Source organism: Argopecten irradians, chromosome 8 (assembly GCF_041381155.1).
Source record: "Argopecten irradians isolate NY chromosome 8, Ai_NY, whole genome shotgun sequence".
In the NCBI taxonomy this organism is placed as follows: Eukaryota; Metazoa; Mollusca; class Bivalvia; order Pectinida; family Pectinidae; genus Argopecten; species Argopecten irradians.
The window spans coordinates 18,268,361-18,287,069 of NC_091141.1; the positions used below are offsets into that span (position 1 = coordinate 18,268,361).

Below are 18,709 nucleotides of genomic sequence, written 5' to 3' on the forward strand. Positions count from 1 at the left end.
TTGATGAACAGACTGACATTGACGTCGGTGTTGATGGTATACTTACCACGGTTTGTTTACTGATAGAGTCCACACTGTTGATGAACAGACTGACATTGACGTCGGTGTTGATGATATACTTACCATGGTGTGTTTACTGATAGAGTCCACACTGTTGATGAACAGACTGACATTGACGTCGGTGTTGATGGTATACTTACCATGGTTTGTTCACTGATAGAGTCCACACTGTTGATGAACAGACTGACATTGACGTCGATGTTGATGGTATACTTACCATGGTTTGTTCACTGATAGAGTCCACACTGTTGATGAACAGACTGACATTGACGTCGGTGTTGATGGTATACTTACCATGGTTTGTTCACTGATAGAGTCCACACTGTTGATGAACAGACTGACATTGACGTCGGTGTTGATGGTATACTTACCATGGTTTGTTTACTGATAGAGTCCACACTGTTGATGAACAGACTGACATTGACGTCGGTGTTGATGGTATACTTACCATGGTGTGTTTACTGATAGAGTCCACACTGTTGATGAACAGACTGACATTGACGTCGATGTTGATGGTATACTTATCATGGTTTGTTCACTGATAGAGTCCACACTGTTGATGAACAGACTGACATTGACGTAGGTGTTGATGGTATACTTACCATGGTTTGTGCACTGATAGAGTCCACACTGTTGATGAACAGACTGACATTGACGTAGGTGTTGATGGTATACTTACCACGGTTTGTATACTGATAGAGTCCACACTGTTGATGAACAGACTGACATTGACGTCGGTGTTGATGGTATACTTACCATGGTTTGTTCACTGATAGAGTCCACACTGTTGATGAACAGACTGACATTGACGTAGGTGTTGATGGTATACTTACCATGGTTTGTTCACTGATAGAGTCCACACTGTTGATGAACAGACTGACATTGACGTAGGTGTTGATGGTATACTTACCATGGTTTGTTCACTGATAGAGTCCACACTGTTGATGAACAGACTGACATTGACGTAGGTGTTGATGGTATACTTACCGTGGTTTGTTCACTGATAGAGTCCACACTGTTGATGAACAGACTGACATTGACGTAGGTGTTGATGGTATACTTACCATGGTTTGTTCACTGATAGAGTCCACACTGTTGATGAACAGACTGACATTGACGTCGGTGTAGGAATCTAAAATAAAAAGCAATGATGTTATACGTACCCATTTTGAAACGGCGTTCCATTTTTTATCTGCTGTCGCGTATAAGCATTGGATAATTTTGTAAAGTTCTAGTATACCCGTCGATTTAAACAAAATTAATAATAGGAAGGCAAAATAAAACAAATATATAATATCATTAATAGTGGTGAATGAAGCAATAAATGCTGTGTCATTCATCTCTGATAATCTCTGATAAAATAGACAACCATGAAATGTAGTCATCAGTCGAATTCAGTTTATATCCTGAGATCAAAGTTTGAATAGAAGGAGGTACAATGCATATCCGTACTAAAGGAAAAGAAAAAAAAAGATTGTTTATGGGGAATGAATTGAGTGAATAAAGACTTGCATACAGGTTCGTCTATACATTTCACCATGACGCTCTGAGAACCAGATCTAACACCTATATAATAACCAGGCATCAAGTAACTTACTGTGATGCTTTGAGAACCAGACACCGATATAATAACCCGGCATCACGTAAGTCACGTGACACCGTGAAAACCAGACAGCGATATAATAACCCAGCATCAAGTGTGTCACGGCAACGCTGTGAGAACTAGATACTGATATAATAGCCCGGCATCAAGTAACTCACAATGACGCTTTGAGAACCAGACACCGATATAATAACCCGGCATCAAGAAACTCGCCTTCACGCTATGAGAACCAGATCTAACACCGATATGATAACCCGGCAACACGTAACTCACCGTGACGCTTTGAGAACCAGACACCGTAATAATAACCCGGCATCAAGTAACTCACCGTGACACCGTTATAACCATATCTAAAATTGATATAATAACCCGGCATCAAGTAACTCACCGTGACGCTGTGAGAACCAGATCTAACACAGATATAATAACCTTGCATCAAGTAACTCACCGTGACGCTGTGAGAAGAAGATCTAACACAAATATAATTACCCGGTATCAGGAAAGTCACCATGACGAAGTGAGAACCAGATCTTACACCGATATAATAACCCGGCATCAAGTAGCTCACCGTCACGCTGTGAGAACCAGATCTAACAAAGATATATTATTCCTGCATTAAGTAAGTAACAGTGACGCTGCGAGAATCAGACACCGATATAATAACCCGGCATCGAGTAACTCATCGTAACGCTGTGAGAACCAGACACCGATATAATAACCCGGTATCAAGTAACTCACCGCGTCACTCTGTGAGAACCATATCTAACACCGATATAACAACCCGGCATCTAGTAACTCACCGTCACGCTCGCTGTGAGAATCAGACACCGATATAATAACCCGGCAACACGTCACTAACCGTGACGCTGTGAGAACCAGACACCGATATAATAACCCTGCAACACGTAACTCATCGTGACGCTGTGAGAACCAGACACCGATATAATAACCCGTCATCAAGTAGGTCACCGTGCGAGAACCATACGTCTTATTTGCAGTCTAGCTGGTCAATCTCAAAGGAATAATGCTTTAAGCTTTATAACTCACAGTTCATTTCTTTCAAGTAAATATTATTTCTAGATTTTTTTTTCATTTAACAATCAAGATCTCTTTAGAGTGTTGTGTATTTAAGTCCCCTAAATAATGTAAGGAAGAAACAATATAGTACAGAAGGAAGGTAGAGATTAATTTACTGTCATCATAAATACACACTACACACTAAAGGGTCGCCATGATAGAAGTACCCGTCACTCTACAGTGACATTTCATTTGTATATCCGATCTCTTAGAACATGTGGTTGGAATATCATATTTTATCTTTGGTCAAAATTTACTATAAAATTACATCTTTCCTTTAACATTGATCATATACCTTCTTCTCATTTTTCTAAATATATTTTCATCACGTTTTTGTTATAAATTATTTTTATGATATATTTGTTGTTTTTTATGAATAAATACAAGACGAGTTAAGGTAGCTATTTTACCATCTTCCTAAAGTTGTTATCATCTTGTGTGACTTTCATTACTTTCCTAACAACCCAGTATATGATAGATGTTAAAGAGGGTTTTAGCCAAACTCCAGTGAATGCTATTATGGTCTGCCATTGGATTAGGTCCTGGGTAACAATCCATTACAGTAAAATGCTTGCCTTTTAGCGTCGTGCCCCTTAGCTATCCGTCAATGCGACAATTACCCCAATCAAGACCTCCAGAGAGACAAAGATTACAGACCCTCAGCCAAACTACTGACGCTAACGAAATATACGGCGTGTGTGTCCTTCGCTAAAACCTTGAATTGTCCACAGAAATTTACTTTGCTGTTCTAAAATTTATTTTTCGAACATAATTAAATATGTAGCCTGAGACAAGTGATAGTGCGATTGATGTTTATCAGGAGTAAATGGTTGAGTTGCAGTGTCATAATGATCTGAAAGGCTCCTTATATCAAAAATTATTATTATATATATATAAATATAATTTTTCACCCCGACTCTATTTTTTTCCACTTTTCTACGAAAAAAAATTAAAGGTCGGGATTTCGATCTCAGACTCCGGTTCCGGCCATTATTTTAGAGTGAACGACACTAAAAATATATGCAGATCTACCGACTCTATTGTTTTGCCAATGTTACCCTAAACAGACATTTTTTTATCACTCGGTGATGGAGTGCTATCGCTACGATATTTGGTTTAATGTTTAAACCTCATAACGAATTTATTATCAAAGTAGAAGACATTCCTTTAGAGAGGAAATTGGCAAAAATTAAACGGAAGAAAGCAAACATTTTATAGATATTTTGATCATTAGAAAGAGACCTTGACGCGATATAGACTTTTCATGATTTATCATATAAATGACAGCTAACCCTTGGCGCTAATCGATTTCTTCTTTAAAATAACTCATTTTGGAATCTTCTCGACGGACGTAAATGTTATTCTACAGTAACCTTGATCAATAACAAACAACGTGATAAAAGGGACTTGAAATGGATGTAGGAATTCCTATTGTCCTTGCTGTACGTGGCGGTCCTCTTTATTGGATATAAATAATGGACAGCGGCAGGCTTACAAACTGGATGACTGACGGGAAGACATTGTGTTCTTTCCTTCTTACTTGAAATATCAGGATGAACACTTTAAATTAAGACAGGAGTTAATAAATGACCAATCTATCATCATTAAGGAGCTTTGGAAGCTGTGTTTCGATGTTCTTATGCAATATGGAGTATGTGAGACGTCCTGTGATGAAATGTCTGCCTGTATATATGTGTTGGGTCAACTTATATTTTAAAGGACAATTTCGTTTAAGTAATATGTGCCGCAATTTTTATATTTACTAATTAAAGAAAGCTTTTAATATTTTTTCACTTTTGAGAAATTCAATACTAACAACGCATTGAGTTTAATTTTACATATACAAATAAGGGCTGAAAACAAGTTTTGGCAGTACTGCCAGGAATGATTATGTATACATCTACAGTGCAGTGAAATGCGTTCGTACGGCCAGACCAAGATGTCGTCTACAATTTCAATTCATTTTACATCTTTCAGTGTTATTAGTAATTGTTAGCGATTTGTGCAGGTATGTTTCCATTAAAACATACATAAGACATAAAAATCATAATTTTACAGTGCAAATATTATGTGTTGTAACTAAGACAAAACACATTTGTCTTTGTCCATTTGAATGTTTTCGCAGTTTTCTTAATCAAAACTGATGGTTTTCAATATATCACTGAAGGAAAATAAACGTGTTCTAATTTTTGACCAGTATTGGCACAAAGATCTTCCTTTGCTTTTGTATATATGACTTTCATGATTGAAAACAATAGACAGAGCTGCTGAAAACAGATAATGTTAATGGAATGGGTTCAATATAACAGATACTGTTCATGGAATAGGTTCAATAAAACAGATACTGTTCATGGAATAGGTTCAATAAAACAGATATTGTTAATGGAATAGGTTCAATATAACAGATACTATTAATGGAATGAGTTCAATATAACAGATACTATTAATGGAATGGGTTCAATGAAACAGATACTGTTCATGGAATGGTTAAATAAAATAGAAACTGTTAATGGAATGGTTAAATAAAACAGAAACTGTTAATGGAATGGTGAAATAAAACATAAACTGTTAATGGAATGGGTTCAATGAAACATATACTGTTCATGGAATGGTTAAATAAAATAGAAACTGTTAATGGAATGGTTAAATAAAACATATACTGTTAATGGAAAGGGTTCAATACAACATCTGCCGTTGATGGAATGGGTTCAATATAACAGAAACTGTTAATTGAATGGATTCAATATAACAGATACTGTTAATGGAATGGTAAATAAACCAGATACTGTTAATGGACTAGTTAAATAAGATAGAAACTATTAATGGAATTGGTTCAATATAACATATACTGTTAATGGAATGGGTTCAATATAACAGATACTATTAATGGAATGGGTTCAATATAACAAATACTATTAATGGAATAGGTTCAATATAACAGATACTGTTAATGGGATGGTAAATAAAATAGAAACTGTTAATGGAATGGTGAAATAAAACATATACTGTTAATGGAAAGGGTTCAATACAACATCTGCCGTTGATGATTGGGTTCAATATAACAGAAACTGTTAATGGAATGGATTCAATATAACAGATACTGTTAATGGAATGGTAAATAAACCAGATAATGTTAATGGACTAGTTAAATAAGATAGAAACTATTAATGGAATGGGTTCAATATAACATATACTGTTAATGGAATGGGTTCAATATAACAGATACTATTAATGGAATGGGTTCAATATAACAAATACTGTTAATGGAATAGGTTCAATATAACAGATACTGTTAATGGAATGGTAAATAAAACAGAAACTGTTAATGGAATAGTTAAATAAAACAGAAACTGTTAATGGAATGGGTTAAATATAAGATATGACATTGATGAAATGGGTTCAATATGACAGATACTGTTGATGGAATGGTTAAATAATGGAATGGTTAATAAAAATGATACTGTTAATGTAATGGTAAAATAAAACAGAAACTTTTAATGGAATGGTTAAATAAAACAGAAACTGTTAATGGAATGGTTAAATAAAACATAAACTGTTAATGGAATGAGTTCAGTAAAACAGACACTATTAATTGAATGGTTAAATAAAACAAAAATTGTTAATGGAATGGGTTCAATAAAACAGACACAGTAATGGAATGAGTTAAATAAAACAGAAACTGTTTATGGTATGGGTTGAATAAATCATATACTGTTGATGGAATGGGTTCAATAAAACAAATATTGCTAATGTAATGGGTTCAAATTAACAGACACTGTGGATGAAATAGGTTCAATATAACCGATATTGTTGATGAAACGGGTTCAATATAACAGATACTTTTGATGGAACAGGTTCAATATTACGGATACTATTGATGGAGTCGGTTCAATATAACAGTTAGTGTTGATGGAACCTGTTCAATATAACAGATATTATTGATGGAATGGGTTCAATATAACATATGCCGTTGATGGAATGGGTTCAAGATAACAGATAATGTTGATGGAATGGTTAAATAAAACAAATACTGTTAATGGAATGGTTAAATAAAACAGATACTGTTAATGGAATGTTTAAATAAAACAGAAACTGGAAATGGAATGGTTAAATAAAACAGAAACTGGAAATGGAATGGTTAAATAAAACAGAAACTATTAATGGAATGGTTCATTAAAACCGATACTGTTAATGGAATGGGTTCAATTTAACAGATACTGTTGATTGAATGGGTTCATTAAAAGAGACACTGTTAATGGAATGGGTTAAATAAAACAGAAACTGTTTACGGTATGGGTTGAATATAACAGATACTGTTAATGGAATGGTTTTAATATAACAAATACTGTTAATTGAATGGGTTCAATAAATTAGATACTGTTACTGGAATGGGTTCAATATAACAGGTACTGTTGATGGAATGGGTTCAATATAACAGATTTTATTAACGGAATGAGTTAAGTTAAACAGAAACTGTTGATGAAATTTTAGTGTCAACCCTTGGAATATCACTGTCACCCTCGGCTTCGCCTCGGGGGACAGTGATATCCTCGGGGTGACACTAGGCACTGTCACCCTCTAATGCAGGTAGTATTTATATACTATACGCCATGTATATGTTTTATCTATTCGCCTCGGGTGACAGTGATATCCTCGGGGTGACACTAGGCACTGTCACCCTCTAATGAAGGTAGTATTTATATATTATTATACCTCAAGTGAGAATTCTGCATTCTGATTGGTCGAGAGATATTTGGTATTTCACACTATCACACGGCAGGTAACATTAGAACAATAGGAAACAATAGACACGTTCGTAGCAACCCCATAGTAACGGGTGATAGTGTATTTTTGACAGTGCAAAATATTGACCGCCCGAAAAAGATGCGCACTCGTTTCTTTTTTCGACGCCATCTTTGTTTTTTGAAGCGACGCTTCAAAATTTATCTAGAGCTATTTTGTAAAAGTTTTGCCAAATTAGTCTGTTTATTAATAAAAAAAATTCATATTAAGGACGGAGCTTTCCGTTCACGTCTTTTCGCTTACCGTTAAAACGCTTTATGTTGATTTTTATGGACCCGTCGGTAATTAAGTGAACGGAAGACATGCGATTTCAAGCGTCTTCGTGAAGTTGCTAATGTTGTAAACAGACGACGGAACGAAATAAAAATTCATTGAGATTTACAAAAACGTTAAGATTTAAACAAACGCAGGAGACAAGACAACAAGAATTTTCACTAAATGTTTATTGTGGGTATTCTTTTTTTATAATGCAATGATAGTTAGCGCTACTGAGTAGAAGCTGATTTGCTATTCTACTGCCGACGGTGACTGTTCGACTTTTTCTAAAACCAGTTAAAATGTTTCAATAGATTGCAAATACTTGAAAACTAGTTTTGTTTCTAGACTTTTTGGTATAATAAAATAAATACTACCTGCGTTAGAGGGTAACAGTGCCTAGTGTCACCCTCGGAATATCACTGTCATCCTCGGCTTCGCCTCGGGTAACAGTGATATCCTCGGGGTGACACTAGGCACTGTCACCCTCTAATGTAGGTAGTATTTATATGATAACAACCAGTACCCAAACCACGTCCTCCATCTAATTGAGATAAAGTAGACGTTTTGTTTGGTTTCGTTTCAGACCGCCACCAGCCTTGTACTGATGCGAAAGACACCGGAAATAGTTCCTTGGGGAATTAGTTCAAATGCGGTTCATCATATGTAGCACAAAGCAACTAGGTATGTGTTTTTGGTATATAACTTTTGCTTAACAGGGTTATGGAAGTGTGAGATTGAAAGTCAGATGATTTTAGTTTTCTGATATTAACTTTTTTTCATATGATGTTGTTCGTCGTAGAAAAAAGGGAGCACTTCCCTTTCTGAAACACCTGGTTGTATATATATAATCTGCAGCGGTTGGAGATTTAACCTGCTGTATGATTGTAAAAGGCGACTAAATTTTTTCCTTGCTGAAACACGCCATTGTCTACAGAATAGTGGTTTTTCTTCCTGATTCAGCATAAATATCTCAGTGCTTATGGTTCGCCTGTTTTCAGTAGTATGTGATCGGATATCATTCTGCGAGAAAGCACTATAAAATTGATACAAGAACGACACCAATATACCGCAGTGTTTCAGAAAAAGGTCGTTGGTTCCACTTTTACCAGAACAACACAAACATACCAAAGTGTTTCAGAAAAGATCAAATTGACACATTGCACACGTGGAGGCTGCCAGAACATTTATAACCGATATTTAATAATGATATCAATGGAATCATGTACCATTACATATCTATCGCCTGTATTACAGGAACCTGGAATACCATCACCAAGGAAGACGTGATCGCACAACAATATATGTATGTAGGCTGGGAAATCAGTAAGAGGTGTTTGTGTGATTGACCTCAGATACAGACAGTTAATGGATGGTCAACGAACACGCAAGGCTTCTTCAACTTGGTAAAGTGAACCGGTAGATAATAAATCTTCAGTGTAACATGGGCGGACCCACGAAAAAAGGCCTAACATCAAACAATTATTTATAACTCGGTGCGCAGTAATACCAATACATTATGAATAGTCATTTCAACTGTTAGTTTATAAGGCCATATAGAATGCCTTTGATTCATCAATGAAGCCAGAGAGCACAGGACATACAGTCACACATGCAGTGCATACTTTTATGCTACAGTACTGAGAGTGACAAAAACATCAAACGGTCTCGGGGCAAATCACGATATTGGTATATTGGAACTATTGTAGCTGACAATTTAAAAAAATGCTCAGAGGAAAAGAGTGATCTTTGTCATTAACTTGTCACAAGAGGCTATCAAACAGTACAAAGAGTCAGAACAGAACAAAATATCGGGAGAGAACAAGGGGAAATTGTCAAGTAGACAAAACACACACTGAATATAACAGGTCAGAACAAAACGACATATCGACAGAGAGCATGGGGGAATTGTCAAGTAGACAAAACACACACTGAATGTAACAGGTCAGAAAAGAACACTAAATGTAACAGGTCAGAAAAGAACGCCATATCGACAGAGAGCAAGGGGAGATTGTCAAGTACACAAAACACACACTGAATATAAAAGGTAAGAACAAAACGACATATCGACAGAGAGCATGGGGGAATTGTCAAGTAGGCAGAACAGACACTTTATATAACAGGTCAGAACAAAACAACATATCGACAGAGAGTAAGGGGAAATTGTCAAGTAGACAAAACACACACTGAATGTAACAGGTGAGAACAAAACGACATATCGACAGAAAGCATGGGGGAATTGTCAAGTAGGCAGAACAGACACTTAATATAACAGATCAGAAATGAACGGCATATCGGCAGAGAACAAGAAGGGATTGTTAAGTAGGCAAAGCACACACTGAATATAACAGGTCAGAGATTTATTTAATCAATGTTTAAGTGTTCTGCAGCACGGAAGCTAAGGGAAGTTTTAAAGAACAATGAAACATTACATTTATACACTGTCACACATATATATTTTTCTTTATTGTAATAGAAATAAGTTGGTCAGCAATGTCAAGCAAACGTTATTAAAAAGATACTTTCAGATAGAATTCAACCCTTTTGAAATACTCCCATTATTTTTTCTGTGATACTTTTATATAATGTGTCGGTATATTATTTTTATTAACTAAGACTTAACCACAAACGAAGAAAAATATATTCCGTTAGTTTGAAATATGAAATTGACAATAATAAAGAGTTGGACCAATTTAAAACAAAGATAGAGGAGGATAGTAGGGGACCAAGTCATGAACTTCTTACTGAATAAAATCGTTAGACATAAAAAGACGCGAGATGGACACTAAACATAAGATTCTAGATCAAGTTACTTAAAACCAGAAACAAACACGTTAAAATAAAATAAAAAAGCACGTGTTGGCAAGCTGTTTTAAATGTTCAATAATCGAAACGTTATGAAATAAATTATCATCAAAACTTGTGTTATGATCGCACTTTTTTTGGGTAAAAATAAAGGTTAAATTAGGCATACGAAAATTACACAAATTTCATTTTTTTCGCCCCAAAAAAATGTTCAATTCTGTAGACCTACCGGTGGATGAAGTCTTCGACCCAGCACTGTGATTAAACTGGCTTAATTATATAATAATAGGCATGTAAAATATCACTACTTGGAATAGGGGCTCATACCTTAATATCACAACCATGTAGGCCGTCTGAAATACAAAATAACTGGTCTAAGGCATGTAAAGTAGGCCGCCTGAAACACAAAATACCGGGTCTAAGGCATGTAATATATGCCGCTTGAAACACAAAATACAGGGTCTAAGGCATGTTATGTAGGCCACCTGAAACACAAAATAACGGGTCTAAGGCATGTAAAGTAGGCCGCCTGAAATACAAAATAACTGGTCTAAGGCATGTAAAGTAGGCCGCCTGAAATACAAAATAACTGGTCTAAGGCATGTAAAGTAGGCCGCCTGAAATACAAAATAACTGGTCTAAGGCATGTAATGTAGGCCGCCTGAAACACAAAATACCGGGTCTAAGGCATGTAATGTAGGCCGCCTGAAACACAAAATACCGGGTCTAAGGCATGTAATGTAGGCCGCCTGAAACACAAAATACCGGGTCTAAGGCATGTAATGTAGGCCGCCAGAAACACAAAATACCGGGTCAAAGGCATGTAAGGTAGGCCGCCTGAAACACAAAATACCGGGTCTAAGGCATGTAATGTAGGCCGTCTGAAACACAAAATATCGGGTCTAAGGCATGTAATGTAGGCCATCTGAAACACAAAATATCGGGTCTAAGGCATGTAATGTAGGCCATCTGAAACACAAAATACCGGGTCTAAGGCATGTAAAGAAGGCCGCCTGAAACACAAAATACCGGGTCTAAGGCATGTAATGTAGGCCGCCTGAAACACAAAATACCGGGTCTAAGGCATGTAATGTAGGCCGCCTGACACACAAAATACCGGGTCTAAGGCATGTAATATAGGCCACCTGAAACACAAAATACCGGGTCTAAGGCATGTAATGTAGGCCGCCTGAAACACAAAATACCGGGTCTAAGGCATGTAATGTAGGCCACCTGAAACACAAAATACCGGGTCTAAGGCATGTAATGTAGGCCACCTGAAACACAAAATAACGGGTCTAAGGCATGTAAAGTAGGCCGCCTGAAACACAAAATACCGGGTCTAAGGCATGTAATGTAGGCCACCTGAAACACAAAATAACGGGTCTACGGCATGTTATGAAGGCCGTCTAAAACACAAAATACCGGGTCTAAGGCATGTAATATAGGCCGTCTGAAACACAAAATACCGGGTCTAAGGCATGTTATGAAGGCCGTCTGAAACACAAAATACCGGGTCTAAGGTATGTTATGAAGGCCGTCTGAAACACAAAATACCGGGTCTAAGGCATGTAATGTAGGCCGTCTGAAACACAAAATACCGGGTCTAAGGCATGTTATGAAGGCCGTCTGAAACACAAAATACCGGGTCTAAGGTATGTTATGAAGGCCGTCTGAAACACAAAATACCGGGTCTAAGGCATGTAATGTAGGCCGTTTGAAACACAAAATACCGGGTCTAAGGCATGTAATGTACATGTAGACCGTCTGAAATACAAAATAACAATACCAAATTATTAGAAAATGATATCAATTAAATTCCATTTTATAGTTAACACTAGCTGACATGCTTTTAAAATCTGATTCAGTCTACAAAAACTTCTAGTACTGACTTGCATTAAAACATCACGCATCGATTCGTCACGTGATACGCACGTGAACATGACGGGTTAAACTGTCCTAGATCAGTGACGTCTGACACAGGACAACCATTTCCCCTAGGTATATCACTGTCACCTCAGGCTATCGCTCCCCTCCACAGACAACACGGCTTTTGAAGAGCAAACTATATCGTATCCATGCGGAGAGTTCTGTACGTGACCGTGGAATATGAGCCTGTACGTGGTTACAGTCAAATAATACGTGATCTGATTTTAAAATAAAAGCTATAAAAGCCAGTTATACCCCAAATCCATAGTACTTTCATAAATTTAATGGTTCTCAGCATTTCTAGAAGTGATAGATACCGCATTGTCAGTAAATGTCGTAAATATTCAACTTGTTATTTCTATGATATCACGAATCATTTTTTAAAAATTATCTTCAGTACTTACCATTTAATGATAATGAGAATTATTCAACAACTGGTCGGCATAGCTATAGAATAGAATAGAATGTAGAAAGTTTCCAGTACAGGAACTATTTAGTTCCTTAACACCGGACTCGTAAAAGTTTAGTTAAAGTAGTCAAGTTCATATTCCGGTTATGGCAGCATTATAGGTGAATAATATTTCCTGAATTTTCCAATTATTAACCAGTCTATTTTTAAAGCTTTAAAACAGTTTATTTTGGGTGCTGAAACAACTTCTTCGGGTAGACTGTTCCATAGCTTCACTGTTCTTATTGTGAACTTATTACTTCAACTTCTGCTTCATAATGACCACTATCAACAGGATGAAGAGTTTGTCATATGGCGGAGTGCTAAATACCAAGGATCCAGTCGAAAAAAAAAAGTGAATTTTAATGGTAGTTTTGCGAGGGTTGTTTCGAAAGCTTCGAGTTTACTACGCATTAATGTCATGGATTACTTGGGGAAGATCACTTTTGTTTTTCAACTGTTTCTATGCCTATTGCTAGTTGCAACATTTCCATAGTTTAAGAAAGTGCATGCCTCTTTTCATATATGTCATTTGTTATTTTGTAAACTTAAACTTGCGGTGGCCGAGTGGTTAAGATGTACCGACATATTACCACATGCCCTCCACCTCTGGGTCGCGAGTTCGAAACCCATGCGGGGCAGTTGCCAGGTACCGGCCGCTGGTCGGTGGGTTTTTTCCGGGTACTCCGGCTTTCCTCCACCAACAAACCTGGCACGTCCTTAAATGACCCTGGCTGTTAATAGGAATGTTACTAATCAAACAAAAAATGTAAACTTAATCAAATTGCCTTTTATTCTTCTATACGACAGAGTTGGAAGCTTTAGAATTTTGAGTTTATCTGTATAATCTAAACTGTTCATTCTCGGAAGACTTATTTTTGCCCTACGCTGCACCGCTTCTTTTCTGTCAATATCCTTGAGCCGAAACCGAACTTGCATAGTCTAGTTGTGTTCTAGCCAAACTTTAGTACGGCGGAATGAATGATTATTATCCATGTAATTAAAGGTTCTTCATAGTAGAATACCAAAGATTTGGTTTGTCTTTGTTATCTTTTCACTCATAGTTGAATGATGAAGTGTGATTTGATAATCCTGTCAATGTTGCTTGATGGTAAAAGATACTTACAATTATAAGGGCGCAGCCCTTCGTGCCCGAAGGGAGGGCACGAAGTGCGAAGCACTTCTAAGGCAACGCATACATGAAAATATAAGATAAACACAATCTTCAAAATTCAATCCTACACACTGACAGCTTCAGTTTGCGGCCGCCATGTTTTTACCCACTGTAAAAAAATGCATCAGCGTGAATGCGATGCTTTGAAGTCAGCTCAATATACATTGTATAATAAAGCGGTTCAAACGATTTTATGACCCGACGAACGTAATCTTCATCCGGCAGAAGCTTAGTGATATTGCTCTTTATTTGCAAGCGTTCAAGTGATAGACTACCTTCTAATATAATCAAATGACCCTAAACGGAATATCTGTTACGGAAAATTATCAAAAATTTCTTCTTTCTCTTATGTGAGCCTAACTCGATTTGCCCTCTTCTACTTCCAGAATATAACTTCCGTTCACTCGATTTTAACTCTTCTACTTCTGGAAGCTCTTCTGTCTATAGGCTGGGAATCTTCTGAGAAGACTTCTCTTCTTAGAAAAGCGCAAAATCGAGTTGAGCTGTAGATTTCCTTCTTAAATGGGGGTTTTGGGACAAGGATAGAGTGGGAATATATGAATAAAAAATAAACAGAAAATTCGGCTCCATTATTTCAATAAATTGAGTTTTTTTACATTGTATAATTAATTGTTACTGAGACATCTGGCTGCGCCCTTTAAGGCCTTGCCTTCAGTCATATAAGTTACTTACCATTCTCAAAGTTGGGCTGTATCCTACTGTCATAATCGATCAGGAGGGCTTGGATAAATTCTTCTCTGTAACACGGAAACAACACGACATTAAGATTGATTATTAGGATTTCTCTTACAGCGTAACATCATAATCAACCTATTTAGGAGCTACTTACATAGATATCATATTGATCAGAGAAAAAAAAAATAGAAAAATAGATGTCTATGAAAAACAGGAGAAATATTCGGGTGTCCCGAAAGTGTGAGCGTACAATATATTTTAAAATTTTATCGGGGTAAGACAAACATTTCGTTTGAAAACTGTGTGAGTTTGCAAACAAAATTGTTTTCATAACCAGATAGAATTAAAAAATAGTGACATCAACGTTGCTTATAATTAATTTTATTATCTATTTGATAAAATAAAGTTTCGCGCCATTCTCGGAATATTTTTTTCATAGTGGTATGCAAAAATGTATTGGCCAATCAGAAAAAGAAATTTAGTATGAAAACAAAGAAAAAATAATTGTATACCAAATGCAAACATGTGAAACTTTAACTTATACCTAAGTACCTATTATACATAGTATACGTAAGTATATAGTAAACCTATAACGAATCACTTACTGATTACCTATATCAATTACTAATTACCTATATCAAGTACTGATTATCTATATCAATCACTGATTACCGATATCAAGTACTGATTACCTATATCAAGTACCTATATCAATTACTAATTACCTATATCAAGTACTGATTATCTATATCAATAACTGATTACCGATATCAAGTACTGAATACCTATATCAATAACTGATTACCGATATCAAGTACTGATTATCTATATCAATAACTGATTACCAATATCAACTACTGATTACCTATATCAAGTACTGATTACCTATATCAATTAATGATTACCTATATCAGTTACTGATTACCTATATCAAGTACTGATTACCTATATCAATTAATGATTACCTATATCAATTACTGATTACCTATATCAAGTACTGATTACCTATGTCAATTACTGATTACCTCTATCAAGTACTGATTACCTAAATCAATTACTGATTACCTATATCAAGTACTGATTACCTATATCAATTAATGATTACCTTTATCAATTACTGATTACCTATATCAAGTACTGATTACCTATATCAATTACTAATTACCTATAATTACCTATATCAAGTACTGATTATCTATATCAATAACTGATTACCTATATCAAGTACTGATTACCTAAATCAATTACTGATTACCTATATCAAGTACTGATTACCTATATCAATTAATGATTACCTTTATCAATTACTGATTACCTATATCAAGTACTGATTACCTATATCAACTACTGATTACCTATATCAAGTACTGATTACCTATATCAAGTACTGATTACCTATATCAATAACTGATTACCGATATCAAGAACTGATTACCTATATCAATAACTGATTATCTATATCAATAACTGATTATTCAAGTACTGATTACCTATATCAATTAATGATTACCTATATCAATTACTGATTACCTATATCAAGTACTGATTACCTATATCAATAACTGATTACCGATATCAAGTACTGATTATCTATATCAATAACTGATTACCGATATCAAGTACTGATTACCTATATCAATTACTGATTACCAATATCAACTACTGATTACCTATATCAAGTACTGATTACCTATATCAATTAATGATTACCTATATCAATTACTGATTACCTATATCAAGTACTGATTACCTATATCAATAACTGATTACCGATATCAAGTACTGATTATCTATATCAATAACTGATTACCGATATCAAGTACTGATTACCTATATCAATTACTGATTACCTATATCAATTACTGATTATCTATATCAATAACTGATTACCTATATCAATTACTGATTACCTATATCAATTAATGATTACGTATATCAATTACTGATTACCTATATCAACTACTGATTACCTATATCAATTACTGATTACCTATATCAATTACTGATTACCTATATCAAGTACTGATTATCTATATCAACTACTGAGTACCTATATCAACTACTGATTACCTATATCAATTACTGATTACCTATAGCAAGTACTGATTACCTATATCAATTACTGATTACCTATATCAATTACTGATTGCCTATATCGTAATTATCCGGACTTCATTTGATAACTAGTGAGATGTTTTACGTAAAGATGACGTTTTTTACATTTCAATTCTTTTTATTGATTTCCATAACATAAACATTACAATATAACATTGGACAAAACGAACCCTTACACTACAATAATTCAATTTTCTTGTAAGGAGCATTTTTATTAGCCTATCAATTTACTTTATCAGCCCTTAAAGGAAAAATGGCGTCGCCGTTTGTAATGTTGATTCTGATTGGCTGAGATGACGGCGTAATGATTTCATAGACAAAAGAGTCCCAAAATGAAAATTGAATATTGAAGAGATTTTCTTTAGTAAATTGAACTATAATGATTAATTTGAATAGATTTTTTATGTTATGGAGATATAACACAAAAATCTGAGTGTCTTATATTTCCATAACATAAAAAATCTATTCAAGTTAATCCTTAAATACAGACACTATACATTACAATGATTGCATGTGTATCACATTTCACTATATTGATATATAATGAATTCAACACACATGATCAAAAGAGGTGACTAGCAATACACACGCAACATGTGCAAAACAAGACCATTATCCATATAGGTTATAATATGTAATATATAATATGATTTAAGAACTTTAAAACAAACAGAGCTTTTCATAGTTCTGTAGTGATATGCATATTGTTTAAAAAGTAGTAGCATCATGTTATTTATGAAACTCCATAAGAAGCTTGGTTGTTATTGAAAAAACATCGTAAAGTAAGTGTAAATTCGTTTCATATTCATTCCCGCCAAAAGTACAAAGCGGGGAGTCCAACACTTTTATCCGAGATAAATAGATGACGTTCTTTGCATTTTAACTAGACAAAACAAATAGGTTAGATAAGACAAAGTTTGAGGCAATTTTATGGAATAATGACCTACCTTGTAGCTTTTGTTCCTCCATTTAGAAGCATCAACAACATTACTAAAACACCTGTAGGAGAGTACGGACATGCCATCGTCAGGTCTGAAGTTCTGTAGTGTCACTAGGCTGTGTGATGTCTCCTATTGGCACCTCTCCTGTTAATGAGGCACACTGTCCACACATATCCATATGCTGATACAGCCAGTGCCCTCTAGTTAGTAGGGTCCTTAAAGCATGGCACCAACCAATCCATACAAATATAAATGTTCTAGGTTTAGAAAACTAACTGGATATTCAAAATCTGGTTCCATCAGCTCTTACACAACTGCCGACTCTGGCTGGTTTGATTTACAGTCCACAATGTCTGCCGTCATTATCTGTTTTAACAATCGATTCCAACAATTCAAATAATGCTATGGTTTACCACATTTAGGTCGTGATCAGATGACAGTTTGTGGGGCAATGTCACATTTACTATGAGGACAGTAATGTAAGAGATTAATGCCCAATAATGGGGACTTGTTGTTTCCTACATCACACCACACATTGGTAGCTATCAGACCAACAATATATCTATAGTAACATCATACAGCTGGTGGTCGCCTTATCAGTGAGGACAACTTACATTTGTTTTAGAGTTAAAGCAATGTTATTACAACATGTTTATGGTCTCATACTAAAGATAAATACAAAAAAGGAAATGTAATGGAAACAATAGAAAGATTAACTAGTTTAACAATACATTAAACCGTCTATCACAAATATTTCAATTTTCACTGAAGTTGGACTCAGTAGTATTACTTAAAAAAATCCT

The 18,709-nt window shown here is 35.4% G+C and overlaps 1 long non-coding RNA gene across 1 annotated transcript; it reads right to left on the bottom strand.

The window, feature by feature from the left end:
- Window positions 1–1,121: 1,121 nt before the first annotated feature.
- Window positions 1,122–18,439, bottom strand: LOC138328809 (uncharacterized). Its single transcript, XR_011209359.1, has 3 exons — window positions 17,913–18,439; window positions 14,848–14,912; window positions 1,122–1,192 (listed from the first exon to the last, which is right to left on the bottom strand). It is a non-coding gene; the product is annotated as an uncharacterized lncRNA (long non-coding RNA).
- Between the last annotated feature and the right edge of the window lie 270 nt (window positions 18,440–18,709).